Source organism: Puma concolor, chromosome B1, assembly GCF_028749965.1.
Source record: "Puma concolor isolate L17-30 chromosome B1, mPumCon1.1.hap2, whole genome shotgun sequence".
NCBI lineage: Eukaryota > Metazoa > Chordata > Mammalia > Carnivora > Felidae > Puma > Puma concolor.
Window position 1 is genome coordinate 17,717,818 of NC_141670.1, and position 20,321 is coordinate 17,738,138.

General features: G+C 38.0%; 1 long non-coding RNA gene across 2 annotated transcripts in view; it reads right to left on the reverse strand.

Annotated features, from left to right (window-relative positions):
* The window catches only part of LOC147581492 (uncharacterized), a 124,332-nt gene that overhangs the window by 94,085 nt on the left and 9,926 nt on the right, over positions 1 to 20,321 (reverse strand). Inside the window, exon 3 of one of the 2 annotated variants that reach the window (XR_015249678.1) lies at positions 19,692 to 19,843. The exons of the other annotated variant lie outside the window; for it this stretch is intronic. This is a non-coding gene — a long non-coding RNA (uncharacterized LOC147581492). Of the gene's footprint in view, positions 1 to 19,691; positions 19,844 to 20,321 lie in introns of those variants that run through there. 2 annotated transcript variants of the gene reach the window in all.

Consider the following 20,321-nt stretch of genomic DNA (forward strand, 5'->3'; position numbering starts at 1 on the left):
TGAGAAGATTAAAATTCTGTGTAGTAGACTAAACGTTGTGATGGGCGTGCAGTGTTCTGCGAACTGACGTTAGGGGCATTTGGGAAGGAGTGGTTATCAGGGAAAATTCCAAGAAGAGTCTTAGGTCCAGGGAATAGTAAAGATAAGTCCAAGAAGTGAGCGCGGGGATGGTAAGCATTTCTCCACTTTCCACTTTTCTGACCCCTTGGAAGGTATAATCAAGTGATTTTAGATTGCTGTGTCTGTAATTTGAGTTCAAGCCTTTAGCAGTCAAATTGTAGACATTCCGCATCTTCGTGTCCTTTCTGAGGCCTTGGCAGACTTACTCTAGGGTTTTTCTGGGTCTGTGACTTGGCATTGGTGTGACCTCCGAAGCCACTAGACTGAAGCTTTTCTGTCTCGTGGCATCCACATCTGCTGCCCTGCTGGGGTTCCTGGGACAAGTTTGGGGACCAGTCCAGCCACTGATTAAGGAGTCACCCCTTTTAAATTACAGGTAGCTTTTAATGAGCATGGCCTTCATTGTCCTGGGGCTATCTGAAGCATCCATGTCTAAGATGCCATAGTGCACTCTGCCCACAGGACTCACCATTTAGAAGGCGCTCTGTCATTATCTCTTTAATATCACCCCTTCAGCTTTTTTTTGTTAAACTCTGTTTGAAAATATGGTAGATCTTGCTTGCTTTATTCTTAAAGTCTCTTAAACTCTTTTTGATATTTTTCTTTTTCACTCCATTAGCTGAATTTAGGATAGTTTCTTTGGAGATTTCTTCCAGTTTACCAATTTTCTCTTCAGTTGTATCTATTCCCTTTACTCTGTCCATGGAGTTTTTAATTTTTAAGACTTCTATTTCATTCTTTTAAAAATTCTTTTTTCCTTCTGTAGTCTCATGTTCCTGGCTATTTTCAAATTCTTATTTTATTACTTTATGATTACAAGCATAGTTACACTATATTCTGTACCTAAAAATTCTAATATTTGAAGTTATTGTGGTTATTTTCTGCTCTCTTTTGTTTTGGTTGACTTTATCTTGTATTGTTTCCTTGGACGTTTGTGACTCTTGTTACAGGAACTCACATTCTTTTTAATCATGGAATTTCATTATGTTCCAGATTAAAATAATGTTCCTTCAAAGAGAGTTTGTATTTGCTTTTTTCCAGCCATCCTGGACACACATACTCTTTAACTGGCCCACTTTAAATAAAATTTCTCTCCTAAAAGATCTGAATCACATAGGTAGGTGAATTTGAACTTAAATGACATAAATTCTCAATATATCTTCCTCTTTAACTTCTCCTTCTTCTTTTGCGTTGCTCCAGGGTTGAGTTAGGAAAATTTTTGTGCCGTCCATTTCTATGAAGGGGGTTTATTTTTCATTTGTCTTAAGGCAGAGCATGTGTAGCTCTTTAGTGTCTCAGCACGACGTGGACATAGCTTCCCATTTACTTTCCCATCGTGGCACGTATTTATCTCCTGTCCTCTATACTCCGTGCAGCTGTCATGGTGGAAAGTCAAGGTTTTCAGTGCTTAGCTCAACCCCTCAGAGGGAAAGCTGGCTTTGGCTCTTGCTTAATTCCTGGGTTTCTTCTTTCATTTTAATTTTGGCCTCTGTGGATTCTGTTCATTTGTGCCAGCTTAGCAATGCAATTAAAGATGTATTTTTTTTCTTAATTCAACATTTTAGTCATTTTCATTGGCAAGGTCTTTCAAAATATCTGATCTATAAGAGCGCCAGAAACAGAAGTTGGCTCTAAGCTTTCTAGCAGGCACTGAGAAGAGGGAAATCTAATCAATTACATGGTCACAAGGGCCAGGAGAAAAATGATTCTCAGTTGCTTTGGAGAGATACAACAATTTTTGGCACTGAGGCCAGACTGGGATTTCTCTCAGCAGCCATTCTAACAGGCACCCTCGTCTTTCTTGTTGCTTGGATGATCCAGGAAGCCGTTCCATCAGTCTTTAGAACTGATGTCCTTTAGAGTGCCAAAGCTAGGTGGTATGTGGCAGTGAAGAAGATCCTGGAAGATAAATTGCACTTTCCACTTAGTGTTATACTCGGTAAAATGGGTCCCAAAGTGATGCGGCTTTCCCAAGAGGCTTGTGAATCATCCTGCCTATTCTTACAGTTTCTTAGACATGCTTAAGACAGACTGGAATCTCTTACAGCCCAGGCCCAGAAGGTAATTTTTTACTTAAGCAGCATAGAGTTGGCCTCTAAATGACATGGGTGGAATGGGTCTACATCCATGTAGTAAAACTGAGTCATAGCACCTTTTACAGCCTTCTTTATGGTATAGTTCAACCACCTAAAGACATGTCTCTAGATAAGCTGAAATCAAAGATCAAAATGTTTTGCAATTAATGCTTTCTGTAATTGTGGGGCGCCTGGGTGGCTCAGTCGGTTAAGCATCTGACTCTGGGTTTTGGCTCGGGTCATGATCTCATGTTCTTGAGTTTCAGCCCCACATTGGGCTCTGTGCTGACAGCGCAGAGCCTTGAGCCTATTCGAATTCTGTGTCTCCCTCTCTGTCTCTCTCTGCCCCTCACCCGCTCACACTCTGTCTCTCTCTCTCAAAAATAAACATTAAAAAAAAAGAGAGAGAATACTTTCTGTAATTGTTAGCTATTATATGTTTTATATCCTGTTCTAGTTATATTTGAGTGCAGTTTGCTGGTAATCAAAAGTGTATAAGGTGAAAGAATACTTACTTGATGTGATGGGACTGCTAAGATTAAAGAAGTGAACAATTACTAATTACATCAAAATTGGGACAGTTGTGAGTGATATTTGGCTAAACTTGCTTTCTAGACTAGTGAATAGATTATATGGCAAATGGAATTCTAGATTTACATTTCAATGTAAATGAAAATATGTGGAAATATTTAAAAAAAAACTATTGGCAAGGCAAGCCAGGTGAATCTTATTCTGAGAACAGCACTAAAAACACAGTTATTTATAGCTTTTCTACCTGGGAGAATTCAGAAGAAAAAAGTTTATGTTATAAAGTAAGAAAAGTTCAGTGAATTGGTGATAGCAATTATCAAGAAGGGATTTTTGGGGTGGGAATAAACTTCAGTCAAGGGAGAAATGACTGCTTTGCAATTTCAGCTGGATTTTAAGAAAGAAACAAAGGGTTGAAAGCAATTGTGTGAGTTCCCTTATCCTGTACAGTGAAAACAGAACTAACACTCTTGTCATATCTCAGAAATAATAAAAATACTGTAAGGTTTCCATGAAGTGAGTTTGAAAATCTGTGAAATAAACCATTCCTTATTGGATCGGACCCCTGCTGAAGAAAAGCCTTTCATAACAGGTGGTGATTCTGGCCACGTTGTGAGTTTAACAAAAGCTCTTACCTATTTCTGAAACTGTTGGCTTCAGTAAACTTACTAAATTATACTCTTCGTCTTAATTTTTAACGCAGCTATTGTTTTATCTCTCTTATAGCATGGGTGATAAAAGGAACTTAAAATTTATAGTCAAGTCTTCTGTTTTTCAGGGTTTCTGTGGTGGTTCTTCTGGTTTCTAACCATTTTTCCCCATCTTAGACAAGTTCTCCACAATGGCATAAAGGTGACCCAGCAGGTAGAATATATAGATTCTCACCTTTGCTTCATAAGCAGAAAATTACTGTTCTTGGCTTCAGGGATTCCCCCCCCCACCCCCACCCCAGCCCCAAGAATAAGAAATCGTGTTTTGCCAGCTTGAAGAGCTCTGTTCCTAAGCACCAGACTTCACTGTGAATGTTCAAGCCTGTGAGTAAATTCTACGTCTACAATTTTGTCAAAATTTAGAGAAAGAGCTTGAAGAATAACCATTTCCTTTCTCATCTCCACTCGACTGGAGCTGAATCAGTTCCAATAATGTTACCACATTGGTTTCCCACTGACCATTTTCACACGAATTTGGAAAGCACATAAAGAAATAATTGTTTTCAAGGGTGTGTCCTTGTGAAAAATGTACAAGCTGTACACTTACTATCTGTATGCTTATGGTCATATATTACACAATTAAAATGTTTAATGCAAAAAAAAAAAAGAAATAATTGTTTAATCCAAAGATGCTTTAAACTATGATAGGACAATAATCACCCACTTTAAAGGTAGGAATGGCTTTTAGTTTTGAACTTAAGCTGTTATGTTATTTTAAGGGGGGGAAGCAGGGGCGACCATACTGATACTCAAAAGCATGTCTGTAAATTTGGAAATCAAATGGAAATACTCTTTTAAATTTATGAAGTAACAAAATGCAGAATTCCTCATTCACTTATTCATGCGAATGATGAGATTTCTTTGGGTGGTGGTTTTCTTTCCCCACAGTATAAAATCTAATTTAAGTGAATTTCCTCCTCAAGATTTGGGTATAAAACATCAAGACTTACCTGATTTCTCTTCTTTTTTTTAATGTTTATTCATTTTTGAGAGAACGAGCGAGTGAGCACAAATGGGGAGGGGCAGAGAGAGAGAGGGAGACACAGAATCCAAAGCAGGCTCCAGGCTCTGAGCTGTCAGCACCGAGTCTGATGTGAGGCTTGAACTCATGAGCTGTGAGATCATGACCTGGGCCGAAGTTGGAGACTTAACCAGCTGAGCCACCCAGGTGCCCCGTTTTATTTTCTATTAGGTATTATATTTTCCAAACTCATGATTTCATATTAGTCACATTTTAGGATTTTCAGAAAATTTCAAAAGGTCCTCACCCACATAGGAAATACGATTTACAAATGACCACTCATGCATTGGTTCAGGTATAAATGATCTTTCAGTGCTGATTGGTTTAAAAGTCTTCTTCACAAATGAAAACACATAAAGAACCTATAGGATCAATGCTCTTTACTGGGATAATCTTTCCCACATTGTAGAAATCCGTTCTCTAGGGTCTGTAGGTTGATCAGGAGGGTAGAAGGTGTGCAGTGATTGGTGGAAGCTGTAGTTTTTGTCTGCTTAGCATCATTCCCCATCCCCTTCCTTCTACACCTTCCCCATTCTTAGTGCTCCAGGTGGTGATGTCAATCAGAATGGCCAATCCCCATTTAGTGGGCGAGTGGGTAACCAAGGCTAGCTATTAGAGTGCCAAGGATTAATTCAAGAATGTGCATGTGACTCAAGAAAGATAAATTAGTGTCTTTTCTGAGATTGATATAGGGTTTTAATGGGTGGGGAACATATAATTCCACCGTGACTCGTAAGCAGGGCCAATGTGCATGTGGGGCTGATGAACGCCATCATGTCTGACACACACAGGAAAAGCCTGCTTGCGATACAAGTGGAGATAAGCATACTGAAAGGTGAAGGAGGAGAGAGACAGGACTCTAACCACACTGTTTACCTGTGGATCCACCCATAATTAAAGACACATCGACATCTGACTTCCCGATCACAGAGACATTACATTCTCCCATTTTGGAAGCCAGTTTGAGTTGGGTTTCTAACACGTCTAACCAAAAAGGGTCTTAGCTAGTGTAGTCCCTATTGCAGAACTTCTGTTAAGATTTGACTGCAATTCTGCTAACATCTTTCTGTCACTCTCTCTCCTTTTTTCCTATGGTCTGACCAACAGCCACATGAGATACTTTGAAGTTTTTGTGCTAATCTGAACAAATTCACCACAACACACAGAATGATTTCGCAGTGCAATTCAAACATAAATTCCCCATTGAGAAAACACGGAGATGTTTGTAGTGACCAGGGCCTTGTGCAATAACTTTGGGTGTAGTGCTTTTATTTACAGTTACTGTTGTGTAGAGCTGCAAGCACCCTAGGAGTTAACCTATGCAAAGAGGAGCATATATTCTTTCAAGGCACTTGTAGCTGTCATTTTATTTTTTGAGCGTTATGAATGGAGGTATTGTTGCAAACAGCTGTACTGTGAAGGCATTTAAGCCAGTTATTACTGCCTGTGGTGTCTGCACTCAAAATGTTGCAAACACTGAAATTATGATTTACAGAGGTGAAAAATGTAACTTTTATAAGATCTGGCATGCCTGGCTCTGTCTCTTTCTATTATTGGACAGATTCTTTTGCAGTGATGATTCTTAAGCTCAGTGTTTGTAATCCTAATGAATTCAAAAGGGATGGCCAGAATATATCACAGAACATGTAATAACATGTTAATTTGGAAAGCAATATGGTAACACTGATGTTATTTTTAATGTATTTAATTATTTCTCAGTATGTTATATTACATGGAACATAATATGAAGACTTAGAATATAGTAAAATAATTTTTAAATGTTACGTATCTTAGATGATGATGAATTTGGCTGAACTGAACTGAAGTGACAAGTATATTTTGGAATTGGAAAAAAACTAACTTGATGTTTCCTGGAGGAAGTCTTTGATATATTGTCTGACAATTCACTTCCTTCCAGTAAAAATGACCATCCTTAATAACTTTAGATCTGCTGTCACACCCAGTTCAGTTGACTAATCTCTGCTAAAGTTCCTTCTTTTCTTATTTGTCCCAAATCATGATGTAACCCTTCACCTAGATCAAATTGTCCCTTTGGTTGAGATCAATACAGGAATTCAGTATTTGGGTTCCCTCAGTGTTTCATGGCTTAGCACAGCAAATCCCACACCAGTTTACATCTTTTGGTTCTTGGACCAGTTAAGAGTTCTCTCCAGAATATCTGCCAAAGAGTAGCCAATAGAAAATTTCTCAGTTAGTTTACAAGTTAACAGAAGGTAAGATCTCTCTTCAACTTGTATGCAGGGCATTGTCCAGATACTATTGTGCTAATCTAACTCTTTAACTTAAAAGATTTTAAAGGTCACTGATTTTTTTTTTTTTTTTTTTTTTTTGAAGGGAAGGCATCTTCTAGTTCATCTAGGAAACTATTCTCTCTTTACAAATGTCTTCGTTAGGATGTTTTGGGTTGCATGTAACACAAAACTGATTCAAACTACCGTTAGTAAAAATGGGAATTCTGGGGCTCATAGCACTGGATGTTCTAGGTGACAGAAGAGGCTTTATCCAGAGCTCAGGCTCTGACCAGGCCCCGGTGCCTTCCCAGTTTGTCGTACAGTACAGACCACAAAACGGGGATAACAGCTCCTTAGCCACATGCTTCCTCACACTTCCACTAGGAAAGAGTCTGCCTTCCTGGTAATTCAAACCAAATCCCCCAAGTGAGTTTTCCTGGCCGTGATTGGCTTGATATGGGTCATGTGCCACTCTTTCTTTTGAATTAACCTCTGTGATTGATGGGATTGGATTTGCCGAGTGGGCTAAGGGAAACAACTTCCAGTCCTGGAGGTGAAGCCAGGATCAATGCCATACTAACCACATTTTAGGGACATTCGGGTTGTTGTCTTGGGTCATGGATGCTAGAGAGGTAATAACAAACTGCAAGAGCATAAGTATGAAAGAATCCAAGGGTGTTGGCCTCGTCACATACTAAGCAGCATGGCTGCATCTAGAACCTGATTCAATATCATTTGTCAATAAAGGTACATAAACTGCATATAGTCATACACTAAGCACTCTGTCTTGGTAGATTTGTGGAAACATTGCAGTTGCCTAGCACAGTCTTTATCAATGCGTGTTCTGAGATTCATTTCATAAAAGACCTGGGGTGTCTGGGAAGAATGCAGATTCCGGGGCCCCAGCCCTGATTTGCTGAATCAGAATTTGGTTGGGACTCAGGGATTTGTATCTTAAATATGTTTCCTTAGCAAATCTCTTGCATATTAACACATGCACTGCATACGTTGGTGTGTAACCCACAAACTTAGTGATTAACAAACACTCCACCACATCTTGGACGGTATTTGGAAATGTCTTCTCTAACATTTCTTTATGTCGATATTCTGGTTAAGATTCTAACTGTTTCTCACCAATAATCCAGTCACCAACCCTGTTAGGAGGATTGTAAGGACGTGCTAAATTTATCAGGTGAGGAGGAAACTCTGCGGAAGACTGACAGGCACAGCGGAAAACCATCTCTGTGCTACACTCTCAGGGAGTGTCCACAAGTGTAAAAATCGTGGCATTAGGACCAGCAGGAAAAATATAAATATATTTGCTATGACAAATACATCAAAGAAAGCATGCTATTACCTAATTATATATATTATTTACTTTTCAGAACTCTTCTCAGTTGTCCTCAGGATATGATTGATACCTTAACAATTTGCTCAATGTGTGCTACTTAGATAGTAAAAGTAGGGTGTTGACAGTAACTATTAAAAATCATATGAATGCTGACTGTGACTTAAAATAAAAAATACAACACTCACTGTGTTTTGTCACATCCCTGTTTTTGTCTGACGGCACAGATCCCAGGACAAATTTTCCACCAGTTTTCCTGGAAATGAGCTAGATAGAACCTGCCATCTCCCAGGCAGCTTCCATGGAAAGCCCAAGATGACTTTTGCCATCTAATAAGCAGTGTTTCTCGGATATCTATTGGGGCCTGATTCTTAATATTGCTTTTAGAGAGTAAAGAGTGCTTGTAGCGCAACAGGAAAATTAAGATTATCATCAGAGTAAATCTGATTATTTTCACTGCATTTCTTACAATGCTATAGATTGTGAGATGTGATATTGAACTATTGTCTGTTTAGGAAGAAGTTGGCATAATTTTTACGCGCTGCATGAGGAGAAAATAATGTAAACAGAGTGGAGAAATAAAATTCCATAAACAACAGTGATTTGCAATAAAATATCAGGGGTGCCTGGCTGGCTCAGTTGGTAGAGTGTGAGACTCTTGATCTTGGGGTTGTAAATTCAAGCCCCATGTTGAGTGTGGAGATTCCTTAAAAATAAAATCTTAAAGAAAAGAAATAAAATATCAGTGGAATATAGTCTCTCCAAAGAACAATAATTACTGAGTATTTACAAATACTGAGTCCTTAGTCTTACTGAGTATACCAAACTGTATTCTAAGCAATTTACATTGCAGTAACTTATTTAATCACTAGAACAACCCTATGAGGTAGTTTTTGCTATATACCCATTTTACAGTTTTTTTTATATACCCATTTTTGCTCTATACCCTTTTTACTGGGGCAGAGGGAAGTTAATAAATTTGCCCAAGTTCATACACCTAGTAAGTTAAGAAATTGGAATGTAAATCCAGGCACTGTGGATCCAGACCCGTGCTTTTAACCACCAACCCATAGAATGGTTACATAGAATTTTAATGTGTCATAATAAATCAAGAATTATATTAAAATTTCCTGATAGCTTTTAACGGTGAGTTCAGGGGAGCAAAGGAGATAGAAAAACATAGCAACTAACAGTAGTATATAGCAGTATAAAGATTTTATGGCTATGATTTCAGGCCATGTTCAATTGCTGACAAATACAAGATTTGGTTTAAGAAAGGCCTCTGGCGTGTGCAACAAGAACTAGATCTAAAAATATGGACCACCGTCCTCTATGATGACAATGTCATTAATCTACCATTAGCTGGCTAGTCCCTCTGAGCTGGTTTCAGAGACGTGCCTGCAGATTTGTTTAAACCGTGCAGAGTTTTTCATCTGATCAAGTGTGGTCAGTGTAGCCCATGTGTGTTGCGAATTCGTGTATGGTTAGGAAACTACACATGATCACCCTAGAATTTCCTCAGTACCTAAAACCTCTGCCTTGTTTTTCTAGCAATTTTCCTAACCAAAAGGCAGATGCTGTGTGATGACAGCAATGCTATATAGCTATGAATGTTTAAAGTTTGTGTTACTTCTCAAGTAAACTTTTAATACTAGTGATGAAAATAATATAATCAACTTGAAATCTCACCCATCATGGCAAACAATTATTTGCACTTTTTATGTATCCCCCTTCAGCCTTTGTCTTTCTACGGACAGAATTTTATGTTTATAATCTTGCTGAATATATAATTTTAGATCCTGGTTTTTGTTTTTGTTTTACCCAACATTTCCCAAGGTTCCTACAATTTTTTTTAAAGTTTATTTATTTTTGAGAGAGAGAGAGAAAGACAGAGCGTGATTGGGGGAGGGGCAAAGAGACAGGGAGACACAGCATCTGAAGCAGGCTCTAGGCTCTGAGCTGTCCGCACAGAGCCCGATGCGGGGCTCGAACTTGCAAACTGTGAGATCATGACCTGAGCCGAAGTCTGATGCTTAACCAACCGAGCCACCCAGGCGCCACCCAGGTGCCCCCCAGGCTCCTACAATTTTTATAGTTGTTATCACAATGGCTACACAATCAACCATTGAGTTGATTATCCTATTTTATAAAACTGTGTTCCAATTGTTGACACCGTTGTTTACATTTTTCCACTCATTTGCCACTAATAACACTGTGAAGCTGGGTTTAGGCCACAGGCCAAATCCTGTCCACTACATATTTTTGTAAATAAAGTTTCACTGGAACACAGCCACACGTACTCATTTGCATAGCATCAATGCTGCTTTCTTACCACGATGGCCCACAAATCCTAAAATACTTATTATCTGGCCCTGGACAGAAAAACACTGCCAACTCCAAATGATTATCATAGTACGCACATTTCTTCTGCATTTTGGTTAATTTCATAAAGGTAAGTTCCTGGGACTGGATTTACTTGGCCCCAGTGTAGGAACGTCATATGGTCTCAGAAAGATGTTTGCTCCTCTTTAGTATGAAAAAAGCTGTTTCCCTGTATATTTATTAGGTGTTTTTTCTTTGATGAAATGTCTGATCATATTTCTTATATGCTAATCTATTAGAGTCCTAAATGCTGTACTTGTTAATTTGTATGAGCCTGTGGATGATTTTCTGACTTACATTAAAAGAGCCAGCAATAAGATGTGTTGGTTGATAACCAACTGTACATAGATACATATAATTCATGCAGGCATTCATTAAAGCAGATAGAGAAGTCAGCTCATAATAATTATGAATACCACCTTTTAAAGCTAGAATATCTGTGTTACTGATGTAAATAATACCAGTAGTTCTTTTATGACTCTCTAAATCTGTAAGCTGAACTCCTGTAAGGAAAATATGTCTTCTTTACGTAATGAAAATATTTGCTTATGTAGTATTAAATTTCTCATTTGTGTAGGACTCATTAAAGTAGACACCCGACTCAGTTCTGGTCCTAAATAAAAGAACCTGTTACAATAATCTTTTTCCTCAAGATGCAAAATGTTGACAAGCTGGAGTCTCTCCCACTCTGGCTGCAAAAATTAAAGAGGGCTGTGATAAAATTATAGACGGCAAATCTCTGGCCAAATACAGGACGAATTCCCCAGACTGAAATGCAAAATAGCCCCAAGGAGAGGGAAGTAAGAAGAATTTACTTACAGTTGTTTATAACCCTAAGGAAGGTTTTTAGGCACGTATCTGTTGGTAATATCTTGAAGATATTACATCAATGCACTTTAATTTCCCCTTTAATATCATGTTCCCTGCCAGCTTCCTATGTCTACAGATGGGCCTTGAGGCTCAGTGCCCTACAAAATAAGAGGACAATTCTGCCTAGAACAAAGATAGGACTGATCAGCTTTGGTCACAGAGCTGAATTTCTGGAGTATGTAGCTGAGGCAAGAATTTTGAAATCCAGGCTTTGGTGAGAAGGAGATTCCTTTTCTAAGTTTCTTTAGGTCCCATTAACATAACAATGTGGTTGATTATCGTATGCAAAGTGTAACTGGCAATCAGAATTGGAGACGGAGAGAAATGAGAAATACTTCCCCTTTGACCTGAGAGACTAACTAGCTGAGTACAGAAGACAGAGGGCGGTGCGTAGGTATTACCTTTGTAACTCCTCATCCCTGGGAAATACATTCCCAGACTCCTCCTAGTGGATGGCTGAAACCACAGATAGTACCAAACCCTACAGATACTATGTTTTTTCCCTAAACATACACACCCCAGATCAGGTTTAATTTATAAATTAGGCCCAGAAAGAGAAGAACAGTAGCAATGAAATGGAACGATTATAACAATATGCTGTAGTAACCGTTTTGTGAATGTGGTCTCTTTCTCAAAATATCTCATCGTCCTGTACTCACCCTTCTTCCTGTGATGCTGTGAGATGATAAAATGCCACGTGAGGAGAGCAAGTGGAGGGAATGACGCAGGCATGTGACGTAGCAGTAGGCGACTGTTGACCTGCTGGTGCTACGTCAGAAGGAGGAGCACCTGGTTCTGGACCTCTTTGAGGTGATTGCATGTAACCGAAACCGCAGATAAAGGGACTCCCAGATGGGGCAGGACGCAGCCAGTGGCCGTGTTGAGCGCAGTGTAAAGGAAACAGTGCCTAGTGACCGTAGGAGGATGTGCCTAAGGCAGAGGTGCTGGTTTTCGTGCCTTGAAGGGCCACGTGGGACACCCAGGTGTTCTTCCATGCTTTGAGAGAAGCTGGGAGGGCCTACACGGAGCTCAAAAGGGCTACAGTCTGTGGAGACAGGAGTGCCCTAACGCCACGGTTAGGGCCACGGAACCTAGTAGCCCTTGCAGCTTGACGGTCAGAGGGGATCCACTGCCCCCCAGCATTCAGAAGCCTAGGGCGCAGGTGGAACCATCAGATGATTAGAGATTGTAAGGACCCGAGGGACTCATTTTTCTCAGTCCTCTACACACCCAACTTCTTGGTGTCAGCCAAATGTCGTGGCTAAGAGCACGGGCTCTCAGGTCAGGCTGCCCAAGCTTGAATCCTGGTTCCAAAATTTATTAGATGCCCAATCCTGGTAAAAGTATTCATTTTTCTCAATTCTCAAGTAAAGATAGGGTTGTTATGACAGTTTAAATATTTTTTATAAAATGCTTGAAAAGGTGCCTCACACAGGTTAACCCCTCAACTGTCTCATTGATTTAGGTGTTCTTGGGGGAGGAGCTGGGCGTTAATTTGAAAGAGGCTGACTCACCAAAAGAGACCATATAAGCTAAAGAGAACGAGCCCATTTATAATAATTATGTTGATTCCACTCTGCCCAGTGTAAGATTAAAATAGTTACAGGAAAATAAAGAAGTTGCATTTTGTTTGTGTACCTGGGTGCGGTACTTGAGAATCTGTGATTTCGGCACAGAAACATAGAGCCAAGAACCGTCTCTCATCCCTTTTGTGCCTCTCGCCACTGTTGCTTCTGGACCATAACCAACCTTCTAGACCAAGTTATGTTCAGTCAAAATTTCCCTTTCCACACCTCCTCAACTCCTTCTCCTGACTTCTCACCTTCACAACCTGAAATCTATGATTCCATCTAAACGGCTCCCCAGCATCACCAATGCTGCTTCATAAGCCCAGCGAAGAACTTATAAACAAGTTTCTACTCTTTATCCTCCTGCTGTGGACATTGTTGTTGTTGTTGGGCTATGTGACATGGCTGTTTGTTGTTTTAGTTCTTCCCCTCTAGATGCTTCCTTTAACCTCTTGTTGCCACTCCTCCTCTCTTGGTTCTTGAAATGGTTTTCTGGTGCCATAGTTGGCTCTCGGTTCTTCTTACTCTCTATTTTTCCTAGTGTCCAACTTATGACATCAGTTGCGACTCGGGAAGGCAAACACATCTAAATCTGAAATCTGGACTTTGTTTTTGAGTGCAAATACCACATATTTAATTGCCTATGTAATGTTTCTTCTTACTTGGGCATCTCATGGATTCCTCAAAGTCAACCTATCTCCAGCTGAATTCACTCTTCATTCCCTACTCCCATTTTCGAAGTTCTCCAACTGTATGGTAAATGACATTCAACCCAGAACCTGGTGAGTTATCCTACCTTTCCTCCGTCTCCATCAACCCTATCAGCAGCCAATTCTGTGGAGTCTGCCTCTTTGATCCCTTTCCTGTCAGACTTTTCCCCTCCAGATCCTATCCTCGGCTTCTGCCTGCTTTGCTGCCCTCATTGAGTCTTGCCTAGAACACTGCAAAACCTCTATATGTTACACCTGTCTTGAGTCAGCCCACCTCCATTCCGGCATCAGAGAGATCTTTGAAAATCTAAACCAGAGCATTTCAGTTTCTTATTTAAACTCCTTTAATGAATCTCCATGCCTTCCAGCAATAGTTGTGAGTTGTAAGTCTGAATTTGTCATAGAAAATTCTTGTTGAGGCCAATGCCTCATCCTCTAATCTTGCCCCATGGCCACACCAATCCAGAGATTCGGCTCTATCCTGCTACTGAAATTTATGCAATTTTACATATCCGGCCCTTTGTACCTGCTGTTCCATTTTCTTAAATGCTTCCCCTTAGATAACCACCATACATCTTTCAAAATTCAAATCAGTGTCACCCTGAGTGACCTTTTAAACTGCCCTTAGTTCCATACCTGCTTCTTTACCTGCCCCCTGCTCATTATTCACGCATTGATTAGCTGCCTAGTGTCCTCTATGAAAAACCTGAACTTCTTTTGCTATAGTGTTTGTTTTGTTTTGATGCCTTCCCTAATGAACTTTAATCTTGAGGGCAGAGATTCCTAACTACTTCTTTAGTGCCTGGTAAATGGTAGGCACAGAGTTAGTGTTTATTGAATAAGTTAATGTATGAGTGAATGAGTGTGGCTTAATGCAGGTGAATGGATCTCTGGGAGATGCACTTGTGTGAGATCAAAGACTAATGAACATCTTTACTCTTCATAACCATGGGAAATAGGCAGTAGCTTAAATAGCAGAATAGGTGAATACAAATACTCTTAACTTATACAAACCTCTTGCATCTTATTTATGTTTACTATATCCTCCACATATTATTTTATTGTATATTTATCATATCATTATAATATATGTCATAATTTATTATATTATGGTGCATAAAAAGTATATGTTATTTAACTTATTTTATGTTTAGTCTATAGGCCTTTTTGTAAGAAAAACCCTCTTCCATGTTCCTGTGAATTTATTCTTTGTTGATAGATACTCTTTTAGCTTTTAGCCATGTCTCCTCTGGTATCATTCAGTGAATATATAATCATCCTACAAGAGTTTACATGAACCACATATCATTGTGCAACAAATAATAATTGCACAAGTTAACCTATAAATTAGATTTAGGCACTAACTAGGATAGTGTCTGGGCATGTTAAGTGATGTCTCTATATCCACTGTTTGGGACAGCCATTTGGCTGTCCTATAATTTCAAATGCCCTTTTCATTTTTCTTAAGCCCCAGGAATTTGGCGTGATTTCATTTTTGGGAGTTGACACTTTATTACTTCCTCCTGGGTTTCTTTCTGTCATGAAATGGAACACTTTTTTTTTTTTTTCCTCAATAATCCCTCCCTCGATGGCCCAATAAATAAATAAATTGAGAAACTTAACTCTTACAACTTGATGTTCTTTCTTAGGTGTTTTTGGAAATTTTCTTGTCTTTTGTCCAGAGAATCATCCAATGAAAGTGCCTTCACAATCTGGTTCTTATCCTTTTCTCTGGACAGGATATCCAGGTTGGCCCCTGAGGCCCCAGGAATGAAAATACAACTTCTTCATTGGGCTTCCCCCCAAATTTTTCCCAAAGCTTCAGACAGACCTTCAAGGTGTGGAAATTTGTGGAAGTCACCTCCTTCATTCTTAGAAAACTTCTCTTTCACTCCAAGCTTGGAAGCTTAGACCTTAAATATGGTTTAGTTTTTTCACCTTATGGTATATTTTGGTTAACAGCTATTCTTAGCATTAATTTAGTTTATTTTATCAATAACTTTTCCTTAATAGTTTTGTGTAAGAAACTCTTCTCCTCCCAAAGAGACTAACAATATTGTCCTCTATCTACTACTAAAAGATCTAGAAATTGGCCTTTTGCAGTTAAGTCTTTAATAAATGAGAATTGATTACCAATTACCCAGGCATCATTTATTAATCTCTCCCCAAGTAGTCTACAGGATGTCTGATATCAGTCAAATATCAAGTTTCCACATGTGTGATAGGCTTCTGGCATCTGTTTTCCTCTCCATTGGTCTATCTGTCTGTTTGCGTGCCAGAGTCACATTATCTTTATAACGTCACATTTATAAGTCTGGATACTTGGTAAGGCAAGTACCCCTTATGTATTCTTCTTTAGAAATGTCTAGTCTATTGTAGACCCTTTGGTCTTCCATATAATTTTTAGAATGGGCTTGCAAAGTTTATAGGAAAAAAAGTTTCAGATGTTGATCTGAAACGGTATGGAAAGAATTGACATATTTACAATATTAAGTCTTCCTGTCCATGAGCATGGTATTTATCCGTCTCTGTCTTGGATACTTCTTGTACACCTCTGCAAGTTCTCTCATTCTAGACACGGCTGCGGTGACCAATTCCATGCCAACTTCAACTAGCTTCACATATGTGGATAGGACAGTGCCTCACCTCGCCCTAAACTTATGTCAAGTCTTTTTGCTTTCTAGGCAGGGTCTTTTTTATTGTAAGATGTTTGCGGGAAACCACTCAGAACATACATGTCACATCCGGGAAGATGGGGTGGTTCATACCCTGTTAGGCACCCCTTGATCGCTGGAGAATGGGGATCAATAGATGCAACTGCCTTCATTCACAAGGAAGGGAGGTAGTGAGACACTTTTCATAAAGCTTTTCAGATGACTACACGGCAGCAAATATCCAGTTGCCTATAGCAACAGCCAACTCAGTAATTCAGTAATGCAACCTTGCATTGATTCTCTCTCCTTCCCTGTTTAACTTCCTTTATCCCTCATTCCTTCCTGTAAAATCAGACTAATAAATGACTTTTACAAAAGGCTTTTACTCAGGTTTCTACCTTTAGGGGGTGGAGAGACCCAGACTGAATCAAACTTCTTTTAATTATGTTTTCTTGAGTGACTTTTAATACAGATTAATAACATTCTGTATACATCTCTGTGTATCTTTTGTTAGACTTTTTTTTAGGTTATCATATTTTCTTTTAAACAGTTTTCTCTTTTTTTTTAAATATTTTTTTAATGTTTATTTGTTTTTGAGAGAGAGAGAGAGACAGAGCATGAGTGTGGGTGGGGCAGAAAGATAGGGAGACAGAATCCTAAGCAGGGTCCTGGCTCTGAGCTGTCAGTGCAGAGCCCCATGTGGGGTTCCAACCCATGATCACGAGATTATGACTTGAGCCGAAGTCAGATGCTTAACTGACTGAGCCACCCAGGCGCCCCTAGGTTATCATATTTTTATTGCTATTGCAGATAGTGTCTTTTTTTCACAATATTTTCTATTAATTACATTAATTGCTAATGTATAGAGATGAGTTTAATTATGCATATTGATCTTATATCCAGTCTCTTTGCTAAACTCTCTCATCCAATTAAACCTATCTGTATGTCTTTTGGGGATTTTCAAATGTGTAGACAAACACATTTTTTCTGTAAATAGTGACTCTTTATGGATTTTATCGGCCTTTATATCTTTTATTTCTTTGTCTTACTTCTCTAGCTCCAGTATTGAATAAGAGTGGTGAAATTAGGCACCTGCTTTTTCCTAAGTTTTAAAAGTAGGTTTCTGGGGCGCCTGGGTGGCGCAGTCGGTTAAGCGTCCGACTTCAGCCAGGTCACGATCTCGCGGTCCGTGAGTTTGAGCCCCGCGTCGGGCTCTGGGCTGATGGCTCAGAGCCTGGAGCCTGTTTCTGATTCTGTGTCTCCCTCTCTCTCTGCCCCTCCCCCGTTCATGCTCTGTCTCTCTCTGTCCCAAAAATAAATAAACGTTGAAAAAAAAAAAAACTAGGTTTCTAATATTTTTACTATTAAATATGATGTTTTCTGTAGGATTTTGATAGATACTCTGTTTTTAGGTTGATAATGTGCACTTCTGTTGCATCTTAAAATTTTTTAAAGTCATGATTTAATATTAATTTATATCTAATGCTTTTTCTGTTTCTCTTGATACGATCTTAATTTAACAAGATAATGATGCTTATACATTTACTACTTTGAAATGAACCTTGCATTTCTGCAATAAACCCAGTTTAGTCATGGTGTATTATTATTATTATTATTATATATAACTGGGTTTGATTTGCTATGATTTTGAATAGGCTAATTGCATCTACATTCATGAAAGAAATTGGCTTGTAATTTCCTTTCTCTTTCTCTTACAGTTATTGTGTGATTTTGTTGTCAAAGCTATATGGGCTTTGCAGAATGAGTTGGTTGGTAATTCCTTCCTTGCTATAATTTGAAAGATATTTTTTAAGATTGGAAAGACCTTGAGGACTTGGTAGATTTTGACTGTTAAAGCATTTGGACTCGGTGTTGTTAAAGAATTATTATTATTATTTTTTTAGCCACTGATTCAATTTCTTTAATTGTTAGAGAAGTCTTTGGGTATTGTAGATCTCCCCGAGTCTGATTTGTTAGGAAAAATTCTCTAGACATGTATTCATTTCATCAAAATTCCCAAATTTTTTGGCATATTTTTTTTTTCATATTCTCCTGGAACTTTTGCTATCTCCTTACTTTTATTCCAAACATTTTTTGTGCCTTCTCACCTTTTCCTTATAGTTGTGTTGGAAGTTTATTAGTTTTTGCAAAGTCCAACTTTTGGCTTTGTTGATCTTCTTTATTTTTTTTTTAAAGTAATCTCTACATGCATTATGGGGCTCAAACTCACAACCCCAAGATCAAGAGTCGCATGCTCTACCGACTCAGCCAGCCAGGTGCTCCATATTTTATCTTTTAGTAATTTTGTTGACTTATTATTTTCTAACTCCAAACTCTTTCCAATATTTTGTTAATTTGGGCATGTGGCTCATTAATTTTTAGCTTTTCTTCTTTTTTTAAATATAATGTAAGCTGTTGTTATTTTTCAAAGTACCATTTCTGCTATATTCCACAATACATCTCAATGTTGAGCCTTTTAAATATCTATTCTGATTTCACCTTTGACAACTGAGTTCTTTAGTAGTGTGTTTGACAAACTGGCTTTTTTTTTTCTTTATATTTCGTTAATGACACCTAGTTAATTTGGATTGTCTAAAGTGAATGAGCCCATAACATAAACCAATATTTAAAAATTTTTGAGATATTACTTATGGTCAGTTATGCAGTGAATTTTGCATTGTGCATGAGAAAAATACTTATTTTCCAGTTTGGGGGTGGAGGTTCGGTTAACTGTGTTGTACATTCTTTTCCATCTTAATTTTTTTCTCTCGACCCAAGTGAAAGAAGTATGTTGAAACCTCCCATCCGATGATGGCATTACCAGTTTCATCCTATAGTTCTATTAAATTTCACCTGCTATATTAGTAGATGCATATAAATTTATAATTATCATTCTGGGTGAACTGAGACTTTTATGATCACATAATGACCTTCTCTATCCCTGAAATGTTTTTTATCTTAATCTATTTTTTTCTGATAATGTCTTCTTTAGTTTAGAATTTAAACGGTCATCTTTTTCTTCATTTATAAACTTTACATGTCATTAGGTTATAGGTATGTTTTTTTTTTTTTTCCAAGCAATCTGGCAATCTCTTTCAACTGCCATGTTAAATTTACTTACATTAATTTTCAGTATATGTGCTGTCGAAGCGAGCACTACATTCATTTTCATTATGGATATTTTAAAATTGCTTTACTCTTTTTTTAGGATTTCTAGATTCCCTGCTTCTTCTATATTTCTTGTTTGTTAAATCAGTTAAGTGAGTTATTTTTGAAAATTAAATACCTTATTTCCATTATTTTCATAATTACTTCTCAAATATTGCCATGCATAATAAAATAATCCCATTCTCAGGGGATTAGAACAATTTAACAATTTAACTCAAATTACCTCATTGCAGCTTTTATTCTATTTTGTCAAAATTTTAATTCTCTTTTTTAAAACCCCATAAACTTGCAACATGTTTTATAGAGACAATACCTCTTTATATTTATTCACGTATTGACTTCTCTTTTGCTTCCCATTACTTCTTTGATCTCAGACCATCCTTTTGGAGTAATCTTTCTTTCTCTTCAACTATCACTCTTTCTTTTTCAGCATAGATCTGTTTGAGGTTTAAAAAATTTCTCATTTTTTAAAATCTGAAAATGCTTTCATTTCACCTACGGTAACTTAAAAAATTTTATTGATGTATAAGTCATATGTAGTTAGGCATATACATTTTATATATACAGCTAAATAAATTTTGCACATATAAATATATCCATTAAAATTTTGCATGTACACATGCACACGCACACACGTACACACAAACACACACATTCAACCACCCTCCAAATCAAGATATAGAATATTTCCAACCACCTAGCAGGCTCATTCTTCTTATTTCCATTTAGTATACTCCAAAAGTACTGTTTTGACATTTATTATTGTAGATTAGTTTTAAAACTTCACATTAAGATAATTTTATAATGTATACTTTTTTTTTAGTATGGCTTATTTTATTCAAAATTTTGTCTATGTGATTCATTCCTATCATTCCATGTAGCTGTAACTCATCCCTTTTCACTGTTGTACAGAAT